The sequence below is a fragment of the Chroicocephalus ridibundus genome, unplaced genomic scaffold (assembly GCF_963924245.1).
Source record: "Chroicocephalus ridibundus unplaced genomic scaffold, bChrRid1.1 SCAFFOLD_26, whole genome shotgun sequence".
NCBI lineage: Eukaryota > Metazoa > Chordata > Aves > Charadriiformes > Laridae > Chroicocephalus > Chroicocephalus ridibundus.
The window spans coordinates 604143-626173 of NW_026961775.1; positions in this window are offsets into that span (position 1 = coordinate 604143).

Here is a 22031-nt window from a genome sequence, read left to right on the forward strand (position 1 = left end):
AGCTGCCCCTGGACTCAAGCTCTATTTGGTCAGCTGTTTCTGTGCAGATGGTCACCCTGATGCTTGTTCCCCAGGGCTCGGTATTGGGGCCAGTTCAGTTTAAGATCTTTATCAATGATCTGGACGAGGGGATTGAGTGCACCCTCAGTAACTTTGCAGACAACAGCAAGTTGCGTGGGAGTGTCGACCTGCTTGAGGGTAGAAAGGCAGTGTAGAGGGATCTGGTGACTCTGGATCGATGGTCCAACGCCGGTGGTATGAGGTTCAACAGGTCCAAGTGCCGGGTCCTGCACTTGGGTCACACCAACCCCATGCAGTGTTACAAGCCTGGGGAGGAGTGGCTGGAGAGCTGCCCTGCAGGAAAGGACCTGGGGGTGTTGGTCAACTGCCGGCTGAATATGAACCAGCAGCGTGCCCAGGTGGCCAAGGAGGCCAACAGCATCCTGGCCTGTATCAGGAACAGTGTGGTGAGCAGGAGTAGGGAAGTGATTGTCCCCCTGTCGGCATGGGTGAGGCCCCACCTGGAGTACTGTGTCCAGTTTTGGGCCCCTCACCACAAAAAAGACATTGAGGTGCTGGAGCAGGACCAGAGAAGGGCAAGGGAGCTGGTGAGGGATCTGGAGAATAAACATTATGTGGAGCATTTGAGACAGCTGGGATTGTTTAGCCTGGAGAAAAGGAGGCTGAGGGGAGACCTTCTCACTCTACAACTCACAGAAAGGAGGTTGTAGAGAGGTAGGGATCGGTCTTTTCTCCCAAGTAAGAGGCGATAGGACCAGAGGAAACGGCCTCAAGTTGTGCCAGGGGAGGTTTAGGCAGGATATTAGGAAAACTTTTTACACTGAGGGGGTTATTAAGCATGGAACAGGCTGCCCAGGAAGTTTTCGAGGCACCATCCCTGGAGGTATTTAAAAGGCAGGCAGACATAGTGCTTAGAGCTATGGTTTAGTGATGGCTTTTGTCAGAGGTAGGTTGATGGTTGGACTAGGTGATCTGAAAGGTCCCTTCCAACCAAGCAACTTGATGTTCCTCTTTTCCTTTCATGCCCTTTTCCACTCTTTTTCCACTGTCAAGTTCTTCTCTTGGATCATCCTCATCCCCTCCCATACAAAGAGCCAACTCTTTTTCACCGTTTCCTTGTTGGCCATTCCCTGTTTCCTTGTTGGCCATTCCCTTGGTGTTTCTGAGATGGTGACAGTGGCACTTTCCACCTTCCTCATGACGTCCATGACACTAGTAACCCCTTTTCTGACCTCTGCTGTCCTACAGCTACTCAAGTTGTCTTGTTAGAGGAACCACGACTCAGCATGAGCCATCTGCACATGCAATTTAAATGCTGACGTGCTGGAGCTTCAGTTCAGAGGGACCTTGAGACACCTGGGGATGTGGCCAACAGAAACCTCCTCAAGTTTTTGAAGGAGAAGGGGCAAAGTGGGAGAGGACGAGGTGAGGAGTGAGTCTGAGGAGAGGGGCCTGGGCATTTTGAGGGATGCCATATGAGCCTCTGGTAAAGGCTCAGCACCATTAAGGCCAGCTGCATATGGGGTGGTGTTAGAAGGACTGTTGCCACCCAGACAAGGGGAATTATTGTCCCCCTTGACTCAGGACTGGTGTGGCCACATCTGCCCTCATAGCATCCCAGAATGGTTTTGGTTTGAAGGGACGTTTAAAGATCATCCAGTCCAATCCCTGTTTTTTAGGGACATCTGCGATCAGGATGCTCAAAGCCCCGCCCTACCTGACCCTGAACACCTCCAATGATGGGGAATCCACAACTTCTCTGGGTAACCTTTTCCAGTGTCTCACCACCCTCATTGTGAAAAATTTCCTCCCTATGTCCAGTCTAAATCCACCCTCCTTCAGTGTAAAGCCATTGCTCCTTGTCCTGTCATTACTGGCCCTGGTAAAATCTCTCTCTCTCTCCTCTATAAGCCTCCCTCATAGATTAAAAGGCCGTAAGAAGGTCTCCTTGGTGCTTCTTTGTTTCCACGTTCAACAACATCAACTCTCTCAGTTTCTCTTCCTAGGAGAGGTCTTTCAGCCTTCGAATGATTTTTGGTGATCCTTCCCTTGACCCACTCTAGCAGTTCCAAGTTTTCTTGTGCTGGGGCCCCTAGAACTGGACGCAGCATTCCAGATGAAATCGTATGAGATGATTGCAGTAGAGAAGGGGAATCCCCTCCCTCCACCTGCTGTCCAGGCTTCTGTAGATGCAGCCCAGGCTATGATTGGCTTTCTGGGCTGCTGTCCTGGTTCCGGCAGGGATAGGGTTAATTCTCTCCAGGACACAGGCTGTTCTAACAGATGGAGCCCAGAGCCATGGATGAAATGAACTCAAAGGACACTTTGGAGGGATGGCCCATAGACTAAGGGCACTATATCTGCATGAATATATACGTATATATATACATGACAGGGGAAAGTGGTGGCAATTCATTGGAACCTGTAAGATGTGGGCATGGCATAGATGGTCTGGAATAAGGGGTGGATAATGTCCTGGTTGCGGCGGGGACAGGGTTACTTCTCCCCAGGACACAGGTATTCCATGCCATGTGAGCCATGCCCACCCTGAGCTGCCGGGGGAGGGGGCAGGAAGTCGCGCTGGGAGCGGGCTGGGGCGTCCTGGGTCCGGTCGGGGAGCGGCGGGGAGCGGCGGTTCCGTAATCGTGTTTGTACATTCCTCTGTCCGTGTGATTGTTGTTGTTTTCTTGTTCCCTTTGCTGTTCTGTGAAACTGCCTTTGTCTCAACCCAAGAGTCTTGCCTTTTTTCTTCCGATTCTTCCCGTATTGGGAAGGCCCGAGCGAACAGCACGTGGTTCTTTGTTGCCGTCTGAGGCTAAAACACACCATGGGAGCACTGGGACCATGCTGGGAGCACTGGGAGTAACCAGAGAGAGATACTGGGAGCACTGGGAGGAGTGAGGGAGTCATACTGGAAGCACTGGGATAGCACTGGGAGCACTGGGGGGAGCCAGGGAGTCATTCTGGGAGCACTGGGACAGCACTGGGAGAACTGGGGGGAGTCAGGAAGTCATACTGGGAGCACTGGGACTGCACTGGGAGCACTGGGGGGAGTCAGGAAGTCATACTGGGAGCACTGGGACCGCACTGGGAGCACGGGGGGGAGTCAGGAAGTCATACTGGAAGCACTGGGACAGCACTGGGAGCACTGGGGGGAGTCAGGAAGTCATACTGGGAGCACTGGGACAGCACTGGGAGCACTGGGGGGAGTCAGGAAGTCATACTGGGAGCACTGGGACCGCACTAGGAGCCCTTGGGGGAGTCAGGAAGTCATACTGGAAGCACTGGGACAGCACTGGGAGCACTGGGGGGAGTCAGGGGTTCATACTGGGAGCACTGGGACCTCACTGGGAGCACTGCGGGGAGTCAGGAAGTCATACTGGGAGCACTGGGACAGCACTGGGAGCACTGGGGGGAGTCAGGGGTTCATACTGGGAGCTCTGGGACCGCACTGGGATCGCTCTATGCCGGTCCATACTGGGATCACTGGCCCGTACTGGGATCACTGGCCCGCACTGGCCGTACTCCATCTCCCATCATCCCCTGCGCCGGAAGTGGGCGCGGTTTCCGGCCGCGGTGGGCGTTGCCCTGTGACGCGCGGCAGCATGGCGGAGCTGGGGTCGCCGCGGGAGGTCGCGCAGGTCGGTTGGCCCGGGGACACCCTGGGGACACCCTGGGGGGGGGACGGGACACCGCTGAGACTCTCCCGGGACCCCCCGGCCCCCACCCGCCCGTGGGCGGCCCCCGCTACCGGGTCGCGCTCATCGCTCGGTCCCCCCCCGCCATGTCCGCGTGATCCCGCACCCGCTTCCGGGTCCCGCCACGGTTCTGGGTCTCCCCCCCATCCGAGGGTGCCCCCCCACTTTCTGGCTGCGCCCCCCCGAATATCTGTGTGCCTCCCCCCATCTCTGTGTGCCCCCCGAGTCTCTGGGTACCCCCTCCCCATCTCTGGCGTCCCCCTCCAGTTTCTGGGTGCCCCCCCATGGGTGACAGCCCCTCCAGTCTCTGGGCGACTCCTCCCATGGGGGCCCCCCCAGTCTCTGGGTGCCCTCCCCAACCCCTGGGTACTGTCCCCCCGCAATGTCCGGGTGCCCCCCCTTGCCCAGGTGTCCTCTCTCATCTGGGTTTCACCACCACCACCCTCCCCCCGGGTGTCACCACCCCTGGGTGCAGCCCCCCCACGCCCCCCCAGGAGGAGCTGCCGCCCCACGCCCTGCCCCGTCTCTGTCCTTCCTGGTGCCCAAACCCGAGGACCTGGAGGACCGTGACATCTGCCACAAGGTGGGTGTGGGCACGGGGGATGCAGGCAGGAGAGGGTCCAGGCAGGCGGGCAGCGGGCAGGAGGGGGTGCAGGCAGATGGTGGGGGCAGGCAGGACCTCCCCCGACCTCCAGCTGTGGCAGGAGAAGCTGCAGCAGGAGCTGGAGTTCCTGGAGGCGGGGGAGGAGCACGTCAAGGAGGAGCAGAAGAACCTGAAGAAGGAGCTCCCGTCCCTCCTGCTGCCACCCCTGTGTGCGCAGGGGTTACAGTGACTGTGACCTCGCGCCCTCCTGCTGCTGCTGCTGCGTGCTCAGGAGTCCCGCTGTCACCCGCGTGTGTGTGCTGTGTCCGGGCTTCTGCTGACGATGGTTCTTCCAAAAACCCCATACTGGGGTGGGGACCAAATACTATTTTAGTGGCATCATCTACTCAGGCACCCGTGACACCCCCCATGTTCCTGCTCCTGCCCTACCAGGTACGCGGGCAGCAGTGACTTCACCAGCTCCTACACAACCCATGGGCCTCTTCCTGGCCTGTCAGCTCAGCGGTCACAGGTGACCTTGCAAACACCTACACAAGATGGGGGCTTAGTCCTGGCCTACCAGCTTCTCAGGCACCTGGGACCTCAAAACACCCAACACAAGACATGTTTCTCCTGGGCTCCTCAGGCACCAGTGACATCGCAGAGACATCCACAAGCCAGGTGACAGCTCCTGGCCTGTCGTCTGCGCAGGCACCAGTGACCTCCAGGCACCTACACAATCCCTAGGCCTGTTCCTGGCCCACTGGCTACTCAGGCATGAGTGACCTCATAAGCACAGACGCAGGGCGTGGGCCTGCTCCTGGCCTGTCAGGTGTCCAGACATGAAGGATCTCACCAAACCTACACGAGCCGTGGGTCAGCTCATGGCCTGTCAGCTGAGCGGGACCTCACAAGTCCTTGATTTCCATTTTTATTAACTCACTCGTGTTACTCATCCCGTTTGTGTCCCAGAGCTCAAAATCCACCTTTTTGAGTGCAAATTGAAGGTAAGTGTCCATTTAGTATTAGGACCATCCCTACCACACCCCAGAGGAGACCCCCCCTCAGACCCATAAGGCCGCCCCATAGAGCTGCCCCAGCCCCACAGGGCCCCGCACTGTGATGGTGACCAGGATGGGTTTGGGTGCAGGTTGGGGTCCAGGGAGAAGACGCAGAACTGCACTGGGGAGGTACGGGATTGTAGGGATGTATCTGAGAGAAAATGGCCATGTGAGCCAGCCTCCCTGCTGTGAGAGATTAGATTAAGGGCAAAACGGGTGGTAGAAGATGGAATTAGTACATGGGAAAAACGGGACTGAGAAGGCAGAAAACATGTTGTGCTAATGACTAAGCGATTTACGACGCGAATTCTTGTAACCAATCTGATGTGTGAATGAACTGCATGCACAGCGCGTGGACAGTTTAACTGGCTAATCAGAAATAAGCGAATGGCGTGTACGGCTACAACGCAGGGTATAAAAGATGATGATCTGTGCTTAATAAACGGCTTCTGTTGATTCACATTGGATCATCTGGAGTCCAGTTATTTCTGCTCAGATGGTGACCCCGACGTGATCCCGATCGGCGCTTGGCTTGAGCAACGGAACGCGAGGGGCGGAAGACCCAGAAGGAGATCCACTGGCTGGAGGATGGCTCAGCTGGACTGAGACCGGGCGGATTGGGCGGCAATCCGGAATAAACAGACAACGTGGCCACAGACACCCGGAGAGAGGTGAGCAGCCGGGGCAGGAGATGGGGCAACAAGTAACAAAAGAAGAAGGGGCTGTATTAAGACTTCTCCTGTATATCCTCTCTAAGAGAGGGGTGAAATACGATGAGCGTATGCTCCGAAGGTTGTCAATATGGTGCAGAGAGAACGGATTCGCACCAGAGCCCCAGACAGCTTTTAAAGCAGAAATATGGGAGGCTGTTGGGAAAAAACTGTGGGAAGTGATAAGTAAAGGAGACAAAGAGGCATCACCGTTGGCGACGACATAGCTGTTGGTGTTATTGACCTTACAAGATATGAAGGCGGAGCGAGCCACAGCGGCCGGGGCTTTTGCAGCATTACAACCCACGGGAGGGGGATCGAACAGGCCAGGTCCGAAGGTTTGGGACGATCCCCTGCTGATCCCCTCTGCTCCACCTGAGGAAGTTCCAGAGAAAGAAGAACCGATGGAGGAGGACGTTCCCTGGCCAGCACTGCCACCCTCGGAAGCAAGACCAACGGCACCTCCACCAGAGTGGTACAACCCCAGAACTGGGTTTTATGAAGGTCCACCTAAGCCTCCATGGCAACATGTTGATGTGCACCCCAGACCACCTTTTGATCCATCACTGTACCCACCGCTTCCACCGTCGCCTCCCTCTCCCGCTGAACAAGAATTGCCGCAAGGCGCATGTGATATGCGATATAGAGGAGGAGCAAGCAATATGAAATATGGAGAGGTGACAGCGGGGTGAAAGCGGAGGGGTATGGGGCGGCGGTAATGGGAACGCGGGAGGAGAGTTGGGGGGTGCGACCGCAGGCTCAGGGGAGCCACCGGATCTGCAAGTGCATTGGAAAGGAATCATTCAAAATGCCTTGATAGAGGGTATAATGTTACCAACAGCATTTCCGGTGATACTGGGGGGAACTATGGGAGGTCGAAGGAATCCCAATAGATGGGAGGGTCTTCCTTGGCCGATGGTAAAAGAAGTGAGAAAATTAGTGTATGACTTTGGCCTTAGTTCTCCCTACACTCAGTCGTTTCTTAACAATATTTTCACTACTAATTTTATGACTCCTTTTGATAGCCGGACACTGATGTCCATTATCCTCACACCCACCAATGCAAGAACTAACGTGGAGATCAAGGTGGGAGGATGGTGTACAACGTGCAGTGATAGCGAATTTGAGTAGAGTGGAGGGGGATCCGTTGCGGCTGGCAACCATGGAGATGTTATTAGGAACAGGTCCTTTCGCTGATGCTCAGCGACAAGCGCGGCTAGATGTCGCTATCTTACAACAGTCCGCAGAGTTGGCTCGCGAAGCACTGAGGACGTTGCCGGAGGATGGCAAGGTCACTCCCCCATATACGACGATAAAACAGGGCCCCAGCGAGGGATTCATGCAGTTTCTTGGTAGACTAAGGAATGCGTTAGACCGGGGAGAACTGCCAGCGGCAGCCAAAGAGGCGGTATTTCAATCATTGGCCGTAGAGAACGCAAATCCAGCCTGTAAGCGTATCTTGCAAACTTTGCCTCGACACGCCACCGTTACCAACATGATAGAGGCATGCTGTAGGGTAGGGACACCTGAAGAACAGGCAGGATTTTTGGCCTCCGCTTTTGCTGCGGCTGTCAAGCCCTTGGTCAGTAATCGTAATTCAGGACCGAAATGCTTTAAGTGTGGGAAGGTCGGTCATTTGAAGATACAGTGTAGAGTAGGAAAGCAGAGGGGAGAGACAGATATGACGCCTGCTAGGAGCGGAGGAACGGGAGGATTTACGGGCACATGAAATCGGTGTCAGAAATTTGGACATAGAGCATCTGAATGCCGCTCAAAATTCCATAAGGATGGCACGCCATAGGGAAACGGGCTGATGAGCGCGGGGGGCCCGAGCGCGATGACACAAACCAGGCCTCAGGGTCAGGGTGCGTGGGTAGCGCAGCCTCTGCCACCACAGGGAGTGCCGGAGTGGACGTGGCAACAATAAAGGAGGTTACCCTTACAGACTCCCAAGTGCAGTGCATTCCTACTGATATGGAAGGGCCACTGGGGCATGGACTGAGTGCACTATTATTGGGACGATCTTCCATTACCAGACGGGGTTTGTTTGTGTTACCTGGGGTAATAGACGCTGATTATACAGGTCCAATTAAAATAATGGTATGGACACCCACTCCACCTGTGCATATCCCAGCGGGTACTCGCATTGGACAAGTCATGCCATTTAAGGCCGCCGTTCCGACGGCCGGAAATCAGGTAAGGGGGGATAAAGGTTTTGGCTCAACAGGTAATGCAGATATATATTTAGCCCTGAAATCAGTAAAACAAAGCCCTTGCAGCGAGTTGCCCTAAGAGCACCAGGGGGTCAAAAGTGCGTACTTGATATGCTTGTAGACACCGGCGCTGATGTGACTATGTGATAAATGATTTAATCGCAAACAGGATTCCAATTAGAATTTATAATTTATTAAAGGAACAAAGGCAAGCAAACAGCGCTGGGTGTGCCGGGGGTCTCTGCCCAACCAAGACACACACCTTACACCTTATTTTACACCTTAAACCTTATTTTTGGTTTATATCTCCTATACTAATACATATTCATAACTGCCTCTAAAATGGTTGGCCCTTGCCAAAAATGGGTGTATCCCCCCCCTTACAGGTCACTATGCAGATAACAACAGGACCGGTTTAAGTTGGTATTCTAGAATGTTCGCCAGGTGGCTCCTGCAAAACACAGACACGACAGACACACCGTCTCGTCTGCGATAGACACACCGCCTCGTCTGCGGCCATACAGACAAAACAGTCAAAGGTCACACTTCACCCTGTGGCCCTGACACTGTTCCACACTGACACGAATCAGTTCAGCACATTTCACAATCCCCCATTTTCTTTTTCTATGGCATTGATTCGTGTTTTTGTTTCCAACCGAGTTAATACTTGCCGAATGGGTATTAGTTTCGAATCTTCTTTTGTGTTTAGTATCATCAGGGAAAGAGTTTTCTCTTTCCCTGGTTCTGAATCAACAGGTTCTGTAGCTATCTGCGTTCCTTGTATAACTGAGTGTATTAGTCTAATAAAGCAAGGTATAAAACATGGAATTATTAACAATCCTGCAAATGCCCCCAATATAACAATCCCGATTTTAGTAAGCTGATCACCTCCCGTAAAGTTTTCCCAGAATCCTTCTAGGTCGACTCCAGTCCAAGTCTGAACTGGGACACATGCAATTTTCTTTATTTCTTTTACAGTTCATTTACAGCTTCCCCTTCATCATCAATTTCTAAACAACAATTACTAAGGTTAAACTTCCCACAAACACCTCCCTCTTGTGCTAGCAAATAATCCAAGGCTAAGCGATTTTGGTACAAAGCAGTTCTCATCTTGGTATTTTGTCTCGCAATTCGTCCAAGGGCATCTCCAGTTGTATTTATAATTATTTCTAATACAGCTTGTAATCTAATTATTCTATTTAGCATATATATTGGAGTTCTATAGCCCCAGGATCCATCTTCTGCCCATGTGGCTGGACCATAGTAGGCAATGACTCTTTCGGGAGGCCAATCTTTATCTTTCCAGTGTCCAATTTGTAGACTCCGTTTATAGTGCCTTTTTCTTAATTCACCAGCTTCAGCATACACTTGGACTCCCAATCGCTCTCCCCGATTTATAGGTAACAGGAAAAAACTGGGCCTTATAATTCCCAATACACAGGATCCCGTCCAATTTTGTGGCAAAAACGCATAAGCTAGTTTACCACAAATCCAATAATGTCCTTCAGGAGTGGGCCGTCCATTTGGTATGTTTGTTCCATTGGTCCAATTTTTAAATTGATCACTCATTTCCCATGGACTCCCCCACTTATCCCATTTATTCTGAGTTTCGTTCCATAGGTAACCTCCTTCACACTCTAGATTACCTACTTGTTTTCCATTCTCTTTTAAATTTTGCCAACAACTCCTTCCAATTATACTCGTTTGAAGTACCCACTGTTGTTTCCTGTTACCCTTTCCCATTGTTTTCCATATTTGAGGATTACTAATGTTGCTCTCCATAGCCTCCCATGGCCATTGTTCACCTTGGTTTGTTCCACCACAAACATAACAATTAGTTACATTTAATGACTTAGCAATGTTTTCAGCAAGATTTACAAATAGATTTTTAGCAACTGTGTGAATTTCATATTCCACTCCTGTTTCTATTTCATGATAAAATGAGTTAAATAGTAGTCTGTGCTGTACCGATTCCCTTATTCTTTCTTTTATTTCGATATTAATAATTACACCCGGATCTTCTCCGGGTCCATGTATCTTAAGTCCAATTTTATTTACTTTCTTTTGCTTCCAAATTTCTAAATTTATCAGGGTTAAATTTATTAGATTGCAGGTACGGGTTGTACAATTACTATCTGTTTGTACCTTTGTGATTGAAGGTTGTAAATTCCCACACTGTCTATCATATCCCCAGCCTGCAGTGTCCCAACATACACAAGACCACCCTCTTCTTCCACACAGGTGTGCTGATTGATATCTCGCTGTTTGACTAGGTGTATAATCAGGATTTATGTCACATTGGTGTCCCCCTGGGCAAATATATTTTGGTTGATTACTATAGTACCGTCTCCAGTCTGAACTCCTGCAATTAGTGTCTAGATCATCATCTATAATGTCGCACGCGTCAAAAATTACCGACACCGATGTACTTAAATTGGTTATAACCTCACTTGTTCCTATTAGTCTTCCTACTTCTGAATTTGTCTTCATTTCTACCCAATATTGATAGGGGAGTTCCTTTGGATCATAGCACACAATCCTCTCTTCGTCTTTGCATAAAGTATATTGGGTTAGATTATAAATGCAGCTTCCTATTTTCTGGCCTTTACACTCATAAATAGTATGATAAACCAAAGTCTGGGAACTTACCCGTCCCCTCCTAGTAGTTCCTACGCACTGGCTGCAGTTGTTTGCCATAACCAGAGTCAAGGAGCTTACCCCAAATAGGACCAGAAGAGGTCCGGTCAGGGCCATAGTGATCGGCGGTCACAGCCCGAAGGGGTTGCAGCCCTTGGCAGACCTTTCAAGCCGCACCACTCGTTCCCCTCCGGTCTTGCCCTCTTCCTTAATCTTTTAAGGGGTAACCTTCAATCAAGAAGCACTCTTTGATTAAATTGACAACAATAAAGCCTAACCCATGGTAGGTTATATAGGGGAGTGGTGGCCCCACAGCGAATGCACAAAAATTCTAAACTGTTTCCTAGATCCTTGACTTCTTTTTTGGAAAATGATATATTTTAAAACATGTAGAACACTTTGCCCTTAAAAATAAACAACACCGTTTACACAATGGACTAAATCACCTTTCCTAATAGGTATTTATCCCTGTCCACTAATTCTACAGGAGTAGTTACAATGAAATTCCCACAGCAACTTAGCTTATGCTTCTTGATGAAGGTCTCTTTAAGTTCGTCTGATGGTTAGCTTGGCTTCTCCGGGCTCAGATGTGACTCTCCACTCCTTCACTGGACCTTTCACTCGCGACACATGTGTCAAATCCTAATGGTGGTGTTTGAGCCATCATCCCAATCTCTCGTAGTTCTTTTAACCTTTTTCCAATGGTTATTATATATTTTTGGATACTATAATCTTCAACTACATTGTTCCCCAGGGGCATCCCTTGGGAGTAAGGCATTCCATATAACATTTCATATGGCGATAATCCAGTCTCACTGTGTGGCTTAGTTCTTATGTTTAATAGTGCCAATGGTAGGCATTTCGTCCAGGACATCTGTGTCTCAATCATTAATTTAGCCAATTGCTGTTTTATTGTTTGATTCATTCTTTCTACTTTCCCTGAGCTTTGTGGGTGCCACGGAGTGTGGTATTCCCATTGAATACCTAATGATTGACATAATAATTTTATTATTTTAGAAGTCAAATGTGTGCCCTGATCAGAATCAATATACTGGATTATCCCATATCTAGGTATTAAGTGTTCTAATAAGATTTTTACTACCATCTGTGCCGTAGCTCGTGCTACAGGGTAAGCTTCTACCCATTGTGTTAAATGATCTACTATTACTAGTAAATATTTTATTCTCCCTACCTTAGGCAATTCAGTAAAATCGACTTGTATTCTTTCAAAAGGTCTATAAGCTGTTTTCCTTCCTCCCGTGGCTGCTTGTCGAAACACTTTCTTGTTTACTTTTTGACAAGTTAAACATCCTCGCGTGATTTGCTTTGCTATTTCAAAAATCCCAATACAGCCAAATTGTTTAAGGAAATATCACTTATCGCCTTTGTACCCCAATGTGTTTGTGTGTGTAATCGTTCTAATATTTGCCTGGCATAAGCTTTTGGCAACATCTCTCGCCCGTCGGGCAGCATCCATTTTCCCTGTTCTAACTTAGCTCCTATTTTCTCTAATTTTGCCTGTTCCTCAGGGGTAAATTTCTTCTCTTTCTCCTCTAGTTCTTTTTCACTAATGTCTCCTTGTACTTGTACTACATTAATTTTAGTGACCTGACTCCTCAGGGCTGCTTCCTGGGCCTCTCTGTCGGCTAGGTTATTCCCTCTGGTTCGATAATCTAATCCCTTTTGGTGTCCTCTCACATGTACCACTGCTATCTCCTTTGGTTTTCTTAACACCTTTACAATTTTCACTATTAGTTCTTGATGTATTAGATTCCTTCCTTGGGTATTAATTAAACCGCTTTCCTCCCAAATTTTTCCAAAAGTGTGGACTGCTCCATACGCATATTTAGAATCCGTAAATATGGTCCCGCTTTTTCCTTGTAATAATTCCAGGGCTCTACAAAGGGCATACAGCTCACAAGCTTGAGCTGACCATGATGGACTCAGAGGTCCTGATTCTATAAGTTCTAAATTTTTATTAATTATGGCATATCCTGATTTTCTCCTCCCTTCCACCACACGGGAGGAGCCATCTACAAATAACACTTCTGCATTTTCTAACTCAGTATCTCTTAAGTCCGGCCTCACCTTAGTCTGGGTCTCAATTACCTCTAAACAATTATGTTGTACTTCCTTTGATGGCTCTCCAAACAAAAACTGTGCTGGACTCTGAGCAGAAGTCACCCTCAGTTCTAAATCGGGGGAGTCTATTAATATTGCTTCATATTTCAAGATCCGGCTGTCCGTTAACCATTTTTCTGCCTTTTGTTGTAAAACACTCCTGACATTGTGTGGGGTATACACTTTTAAAGGAGCACTAAAGGTAATTTTCCGAACTTCCTCTATTAATAATGCGGTAGCTACCAAAACTTGGAGACAAGCAGGCCATCCTCTACGTACTGGATCAAGTAATTTAGAACAGTACCCCACAGGTTTTTTTACTCCTGCCCAGTCTTGAGTAAGAACTCCATATGCTGTCTGATTTGATGTATTCACAAAAAGATGGAAAGGTTTTTCTAGATCTGGGAGGCTCAATACCGATGCTTGTATTAATGCCTTTTTTATTTCCTCGAATTTCTGGTCATCTTCTGCAAACCACTTAAGTTGGTTACTAGTTAATTTTTCATATAGAAATTTTACCTTGTCACTATAATTTTCAAGCCATGATCTACAATATCCTAATAATCCCAATATTTGCCGAACCTCCTTTATAGTTTGTGGGGGTCTTAAAGATAGAATCCCAGATATCCTATCAGAATCTAGTTTCTTCTTTCCCTTACTTAGCCAATGTCCTAAGTATTTTACTTCCTGTTCTACAAACTGTAGTTTTGATCGGGACACCTTCAATCCCTTCTCCCCTAGAAAATTTAACAATTTAATAGTAGCTTCTCGGGTCCCCTCTTCAGTTTCTCCTGCTACTAATAAATCATCTACATATTGCAATAATTTTATCTCCTGGGGTAATGTAAAATCCTGTAAGATTTTCTCTAAAGTTTGCCCAAATAAATGTGGTGACTCCGTAAACCCCTGTGGTAATACCGTCCATCTTAATTGCTGTTTCCGTCCCGTTTTGGGGTCCTCCCACTCAAAAGCAAAATAATCTCTAGATCCCTCGTCCAGAGGACAGGCCCAAAAAGCATTTTTCAAATCTATCACATGATACCAAGTATGTCTGGGAGAAATATGACTTAATAAAGTATAGGGATTTGCCACTACAGGGAATTTAGTAATCGTTCGCTGATTTACAGCTCTTAAATCCTGTACCATTCTGTATGACCCGTCCGGTTTCTTTACAGGGAGGATGGGTGTATTATGAGGTGACATACATGGTTCCAAGGTTCCTTTTTCCAAAAGTCTGTCAACTACAGGTTTTAATCCTTTTCGACCCTCCATGGGTATACGGTATTGCTTGATTCTGATCGAACGATGTGGATCTATTATTTGAATGCTTATGGGGTCCATTTTTATTTTTCCAGTTTCCCCTTCTTTATACCACACCGAGGGGTTAATAGCTTCTTCATCCTCCTGCGTTAAAGTATATAATTTGATCTGCAGTTTGTTCCCCTGACTCTGAATGCTCAAGTTTAACTTCAAAATCAGATCCCTTCCTAGTAAATTGTATTCCGCTTCAGGGAGCAAAAGGAAATCATTAAGACAAATTTTCTTTTCTGTTTCTACTTCTACAACTTTCAAGATAGGGACTTTAAAAGGTTCTCCTTTTGCCCCGACTGCTGACATATAATTCTTCCCTATTTCTATTTCTTTTGGCAGTTTTTGAATGGTTGATTTTTCAGCTCCTGTATCCACTAAAAATAAAACCTCCTCCTTATGGGGACCTATTAATAATTTTATCAAGGGCTCTGTTGATGTTGAAGGCCCCAAAAGATATAGCCCCTGACACCCCTATTCTTCTTTGAACATTTTCTCATCTTGTTCTCGCTTACAACAGTTCCTCTGAACATGTCCCCTCTTGTTACAGTAGTAACAGACAGGAATTGTGAATCTCTCGCTGTGAGGCTGTCCTCTGGGTGTCTGCTCTATTCTTTTTTCCCTTTTCTCTCTAAACGGATTCTGATTTTTCTGACTTTCTTTTACTGCTGCTACAAACATTTTTGTCCCTTTTCCTCAGCAGTAAATAAGATCCCTAAAATGGATTGTATTTCTTCCCAGGTATAAGTATTAGGTCCTAAAAATTGGTCTAGTTTTTCTGCTACTCCAAGGGGATCATCTAATAGGGTCCCCATTTCTTTCTTGAAATTCCTTACATCTGTGGTATTTAATGGAACTGCCACAAACCCGATGCCTCCCTGATTGCCTCCGAGGGGTACTTCTCGTAAGGGATATAGAGAAGCTCCCCCAGATGTGGCAGTTCTACTTCTCGTACATGCAGCCGGAGGTCTATCTAATTCCGGTGCTGTTGGTGGTGGAGGCAGGGGTAACGGTGGCACTGGTGGGGGTACTACGGCCCCTGGAGGGAGAGCCGCCGTTGGAGGAGGATTGTTAGGATATGGAGGTGGTAAGTTATCCAGTGGTTCCCCTTTATCATCTTTTTCCTTCCCTTTTTCGTCTTTGTTTCCTTCTTCTTTCTCAGACTTTTCATCCGTTTTTAATGTAAGTATTGAAGCCGGAAAAGGACGTGAAGTCCTGATCCATAATCCTGCATAATCACTTTCCTCCTGACTAAAAGGTTGCTTTGAATTAACATATAGATTTAAGGCCTGGCAAATCCAGTCTTCAAAGGATCCAAAACCAGGCCAAAAGACATGTGGTTTTAAAGGTTTCTTCGGCCATTCAATCATACAATAGTGAACTAATTTTAATTTACTTTTTCCTTTTCTGGGGTCCCTTTCATTCCAATTCCTAATCATTATTCCTAATGGACTTTCCAATGGTATATTTGGTAATTTGCTCCCTTTGCTCTGGTCCTGGGTCTTCGATTTTGTCTGACCTATCTAGGAATTTTACTGTGGCAATTCCTACAGCCCTTGGTTACCAGTAAGAGTGTCTTGCAGGGGGTTTAGGACCTATCACCCACCCACGAATCCTATAGGAATCGCTTCGGTCCTTCACCAGCCAAGTCCCTCGTAGGAGATTGGAACCGCGGTTAGAAGACCTCCACAATCACTTCGGAACCAGGTTCCGTCTCAATCACACTCTTACACACAGCCAACCAAATCCCACCCAACTGAACGGTATACACTTTATATACTCACGACTCCGTCATCTTCGTTCGGATCTTCGCGCGCAGAATTACGGGTAAAATAAACTGCTGCAGCCAGCAAGGGAGCTCATAAAAATAAAAATCAAAATCTTTTCTTTGCTTGCCTTTACTCAGGTTCAGGATGGCGTTAGTCCCGACCTGACCTGATCAGGAGCCACCTAATGGTGGGGTGCCCCTCCTAGATCAAGTCAGAATTCAGGAACTAAGACCATCCCGGACGAGCCCCCAAATTGTGATAAATGATTTAATCGCAAACAGGATTCCAATTAGAATTTATAATTTATTAAAGGAATAAAGGCAAGCAAACAGCGCTGGGTGTGCCGGGGGTCTCTGCCCAACCAAGACACACACCTTACAGACCCCATTTTTGGTTTATATCTCCTATACTAATACATATTCATAACTGCCTCTAAAATGGTTGGCCCTTGCCAAAAATGGGTGTATCCCCCCCCTTACAGGTCACTATGCAGATAACAACAGGACCGGTTTAAGTTGGTATTCTAGAATGTTCACCAGGTGGCTCCTGCAAAACACAGACAAGATAGACACACCGTCTCGTCTGCGATACACACACCGTCTCGTCTGCGGCCATACAGACAAAACAGTCAAAGGTCACACTTCACCCTGTGGCCTTAACACTGTTCCACACTGACACGAATCAGTTAAGCACATTTCACACAAGGAACAGGCAGGGAGGAAGAAGAGCTGTCAGGAAAGGCGAGGAGATGCCCCAGTGGGAGCAAGGGGAGGAAAGAGGTTGGGTGTCCACAGCCTGCAGGTCTTTGTCCCCTTGGCTGTGGCTGTTGTCTTTGCTACCAAGGCCTGAAAGGAGACACCTTAATCTCACGGAACCGGGGCCTCACTGCTTCCTCGCACCCCCCAGGGAGGCCGGGAGGTGTGGTGCCGTTGTCCTTCACTCAGCATTGCACACCCCACACCTCACTGCCCCGGGAGGAGCCCTGAGCCAGTGTGAGGGACAGGATCCCCCTTCCCAGGGCTGGCCGCTTGGCGGGATAAAATACATCAAGGCTTTACTCAGCATCAGCTCCACCTGCACAGTGCCTTTGCCTCCCTGTAATCACAGCCTCCAGTTGCCTGCTCGAACAAATCCATGGGGAGGCTTGGTCTGTCATGGCCCTCAGTGGGGACAATTAATGCTCCAAGACACTTTGGCGTTTGCTTCGGACTTGAATTCCTGCACAGGTTGTTCAAGCTCCTCTCAGTATCTGGCATTCCTGGGCTCAGCAGCAAATGCCCCACGGGGCTCGTTAAAGTGCAGAAAGCCCTAAGGAGCCACAGCTCTGCCATGATTTTCTTCAGGGCTTCTAGCCTGGTACAGCTCAGTGGAGAGGTCTCAGGAGTCTACTTAAAGTGGAAGGTTTCAAGAAGCACTTAATAAAGAGGTAATTTTTCATTTTGAAAGGGCTTTTCATTAGTCTTTTTATTTTTCCAGAGGAAATGCTTGCAGCTTTCTGCAACTGATACTGAACCAGAGGGTCTCCTAAGGAGGACCGGAGAGGTAGCAACTGCCATCTCCTCGAGGTCCCCCACTGTATGGACAACTTGCCCCCCCACCTCCTCCTCCCCACCGTTTCTCTTGGGGCTGCCTGGGACTTGCATTCTTTTCCTACATCAGACTTGTGCGCTGAGTCTGCAGCTGAATGTTCACAGCTCCTTTGCACCAATTCCTGCCCGATTCCCCCCACAGACTTGGCTGTAAATAGACAAGGGATTCTTATTAAATTTGAACAGCCAGAAGGACAAAATGATACCAATTAATTAAAGAAACCCAATGCTTTCCTCCACTATATGCCAAGTCCAAGCCTCCAATAAGCTCCACCTTCCTCAAACCATCAACATAAAAGAAATACATTGGAGAGACTGATAGGAAATTTTAAATATACGCACAGTTAGTGCATTGGCTAAAGAGAGAGTGTGGCAGATTAAGTAAACTTTGCCTTATTCTTGGCCAAATTTCCATCCCAGAGAGCCTTGTCACCAACTCGTCTCCAGTGATGTCCCTGCCCATGTTACATTATGTGCTTCTTAAACAAAACTTTTCTTCTCCAGCAAACTCTAGCAAAACTCTTCCTTGGAGACAGTCTCTCCTCAAAGTCCCCTTGCAACCATACGGTGAATTGAGATGCAAGAATAAACTCATTACAGTTCCTTCACGTTAACAAGCTCCCAGGGGAAAGTCACGCAGTGTGGAGGGCCCTGGAGGGAATAAAGAGCCTTGGAGGTTCAGCAGGGTCTGCTGAGGGCTGTGGGTGACGAAGCTGCTTCAGGAAATTGAAGCGTGCCTCCCTGGGGGCTGGTTAGAGCAGAAAACCAGAGGCAGTGATTTCAGGGTGACAAAGAAAGGAGGCAGAGACATCCTGTGTGCTGTAGCCCCCTGGATGTGCCCTGTCAAGCCAAGGGGCCCAGTGCTAATCCCCAGCTCATTGCAATGGGGATGCTTTTGGCCATCACCACATGAGCTTTCCCTCTGCTCACCACCAGGGCCCATACACGCTGAGTGCCTTCCACACTCTTGCCCCTCAGACTCGGTACGACGCAGCTCCCCCTAAGCCTTTGCCTGGACCCTAACCCTAATCCCTCACCTGCAGCTCTCATCTGTAGCCCTTCCCTGAACACCAACGCCAAACCTGAAACCCTCACCACATGCCTCACGCCTAAACCCAAACCCAGCTCCCTCGTCCTGCCACCAACTCAGAGATACTTATTGGAGAGGCCAAGACTGGTGGCAGCCTGGGCTGCAGCGTTCAGCCCCTGGTGGAATTCATGATCTGAAGGGATATATGCCAGCTGAAAACTGTAGTCAAGACCCTAAACCTTGGGAAAGGAACTCTCAGCTGTTTTGGTCACTGGTAAATGGGACACGTGTGACCCTCTGGAAGTGCAACAAGGCCACGTGCAAGGTCCTCCACTTGGGTCGGGGCAATCCCCAGTATCAATACAGACGGACTGATGAATGGATTGAGAGCAACCCTGTAGAGAAGGACTTGGGGATGCTGGTGTGTGAAACATTGGACAAGAGCCGGCAATATGCACTTGCAGCCCAGAAAGCCAATCATAGCCTGGGCTGCATCTACAGAAGCGTGGCCAGCAGCTGGGAGGGAGGCGATTCCCCCCCTCTCTACTCCAATCTCATATGACTTCATCTGAAATGCTGTGTCCAGTTCTGTGGGCCCCAGCACAAGAAAGACATGGACCTGCTAGAGAGGGTCAAGGGAGGGATCACCAAAAATCATTGGAGGGCTTGAAGACTAGAAGGGACGGAAAAGAAGCTGAGAGAGTTGAAGTTGTTGAGCCTGGAAACAAAAAAGCACCAAGGAGACCTTCCTGTGGCCTTTTAATCTGTGAGGGAGGATTATAAGAGAGAGAGATATTTTGCCAGGGCCAGTAATGACAGGACAAGGGGCAATGGCTTTACACTGAAAGAGGGTAGATTTAGATTGGACATAGGGAAGAAATTTTTCACAATGAGGGTGGTGAGATGTGGGAATAGAGAGCAGCATAGGTCTGTTCGACCTTGATGAGATAAAGCTGTGTCCTTGAGAGAGGGCTTGAGAGAACAGAAAAACAAGTAAGAACTAGCAAGCAACAGGACATGAGAATGAAGTTGTTGCTCCTCATGAACAGACAGCAGAAACCAATCGGAAGAAGTAGAGAAGTGTGTGGCAGTCGACCTTCAACCTATCAGCAGGACACAACTATCGCATGGAGAGTGCGTATAGCTGTAAAGTCTGTCAGATTGTTGCAATAAAGGTCTTTGGCCTGTACCCCGCAGGAGTCCGTGAATCCATGCTCCACACATGGTGCCCGAACAGGGACAGAAATTGGAGGGACATATGAGGGACTTGAATCGTAGGAATGTACGACCGGTGGAACGGCCCGGCTGAACGAAAAAAGGCAGCAGGATAGGAGAGCTGCAGTCCGGACAAATAATCACCAGAAAAAGGTGAGCAGCCGGGGATGTGTGAGGATGGGATCGAGAGAGTCCTCAGAGGAAAAGGCAATCATATGTATATTAGAAAAGTTTTTAAGTAGAAGGGGTATTCAATACGATGAAGGAACTTTTCAACTTTTACTGGCATGGCTAGAAAGCAAGGGTCTTCCCGCTGATTCTACAACACCTTTCCAATTATCAAGTTGGGAGCAATCGGGCGAAACTTTATTTGAGACTGCAACAAAAGGGGATGCGACTGCCACAAAGGTTTTGACAACCTGGAGGCTGATTAAAGATACTTTACAGCAGGTAAAATCCGAACGAAATGCCACAGCAACCGCCGATGCAGCTAGGCACCGTGCCACTACTGGGAAGTAATTCCCCAGGCCAGCAATGGGTGGGCTGTTGGAGTTGCTGATGAACTTCTTGGAAAAAGGGACAAATTAGGAAGAGCGGAGCATTCCTGGTGTGCAGAATGGCTCGGTCCCAAAGAGCAGCTGTCAGCACGGCATAGAGATGAAGAAACATTCTCGTGTTGGGAGGAGAGGGAGAAGTGGCTACATGGCCCTGCTCGCCCCATCACCCCCATGGGGCTGGTCCCACCACATCGAGTCCCAGCATCAGGTTGTTCTTGTCTGCTTCCACCTTCGCCATGAGGGCGTCCACTCGGTGGGATGGGTGACAATGGACAATGCAGCGTCCCCGTTGGTAGGTGGCTGCGGGGGGCGGGGCATCGCCTAGCAACAGGGGACGCTGCCTTGTCCCTTGTCACCCGTCCCGCTGGTGCGACCACTCTGCTGCGAGGAGCCAGCAGAGGAGGAGGAGGAAGAAGAGGAGGAAGAGGAAGAGGAAGAGGAAGGCTTCAAGTTCCCATCCCTTCCAGCCATCCCGGGCCCCCCCTCAGGCAGAAAGGTTCCCATCCCCCTCAGGTGCCTCCATGGCTTTGGGCAGGGCAGCAGCCATGGCCCAGCTCAGCCTGTACCAGCTGCTGGACGAGGCCATCGGGACGCCCGAGCTGGGGGCAGTCAACTTCATGGCGTTGCGCAGCCTGCTGCTTGCCATGCTCGGGCACCTGGGCCTGCGGGACCTGCCTGCCCAGAAGCAGGGGGACAGCCTGACCCTGCTCTGGGAGGGGGACCAGCCTGCAGAGGCAGCCCCTGTGCTGGAGAAGGAGGGCAACAGGGCCCAGGACAGGGGGCAGCAGCCCGAGGAACCGGGGCAGTGGCTGCCTGGGAAGGACTTGCTCCAGGAGAGCACGAGCAGCCCCCAGCTGGCCTCCGTGGCCACCGACATGGGCTGGATGAAGGACAAGATCAAAGCGAACGAGAGCGGCATCTCCAAGGTAGAGGCTCTTACCCATCCCCTGGCTGCTTCCCTGCACGACACCCCATCCTCCGGGGTCCAGCCGCCGTTGTGCTGCCCTTAGACCAAGGGCTGGTATAAGCCTGAGCTGAGGGTGGCACGTGGGGCTTCAGTGAAGGAAAGGGGTGAAGTCTTGGGGAGGAAAAGCTGCGGCTGAAATGCTGCTCCGCTTGCTCTGGGTCTTCCCCACGTTCCTTCCCCACTGACCTTCAGCCAGTGCCGCATCCACTCCTGGGGCAGCTGAGAGGCTCCACCAGCACCTCATGGGCCTCATCTCCCACCGCTTGCCCACGGGCTAAAGCCGGCACTGGTGGGGACCGGCGAGGGGCCTCACCCTGCATGGTGCTGAGCCACTGGTGACCATGCATCGCCAGAGCATCCCCTGTGGGGAGAACTAAGCTCAGGCTGAAGGAAAGAGCCACCGTCAGCACTGCCGGGCCAGGTCCTGCCAGGGCTGGGACACCGCGGGAGATGGCGGCAGGAAGGGTTCCCCGCGCAGCTGGAGATGATGGTGGCCACTTGGTTAGCAGTGGCTGCTGCTGCCCTGGCCAGGCTGTGCTCGAGGGGGCTGCA